Here is a 614-nt window from a genome sequence, read left to right on the forward strand (position 1 = left end):
GATTACGAGCGAGGAAGGCGAGGAGAGAAATCGAGCGTTATCGTAAATACAATATTCCCTGGAACGAGACGCGATCATCATCCTTCGGACTCGTCGAAGCGTGACATTCTCTCGAAGCTGAGAAGCATTCTTCCCATAGCTTTCCCCTCCCCCTTTCCATCGTTCAAGTGTCACTCGCCCGGAATTCAATTTACGGATTTTATATTACACGGTTGTCTTGTTTAAGTGAGAACAGTCGAACGTCTCGTACGACGATATCAACAAAAATGTAACGAAAGATATTTTTAATAACTTCAATTCCTTACGAGATACGCTGTTCTTGTTTAAACAGAACAGATTGTATATACAAGGATTCATAAATATTTCAATTTCTTTCTTAAAGATGTATAGGCTATACTTAAACGATGCTAGAATTTGTTATTATAGATTCCTATTACTATTAAAAAGCTACATGTAAGATATTTTTAGAAAAAAAAAATTTTCAATTTTTCCGAGATTTTTCCAAGGGGTACCCCTTCAGATTTTACGGAATTTTCGTTTTTTGCCAATAACTCCCAAACCGTTGGACCTATGGGAAAATTGCATCAGACCTTTTTTGTAGAGCGCGACGAGAT

The sequence above is a fragment of the Ceratina calcarata genome, unplaced genomic scaffold (genome assembly GCF_001652005.2).
Source record: "Ceratina calcarata isolate Rehan_Ccalc_2016 unplaced genomic scaffold, ASM165200v1 scaffold498.2, whole genome shotgun sequence".
Taxonomy (NCBI): domain Eukaryota; kingdom Metazoa; phylum Arthropoda; class Insecta; order Hymenoptera; family Apidae; genus Ceratina; species Ceratina calcarata.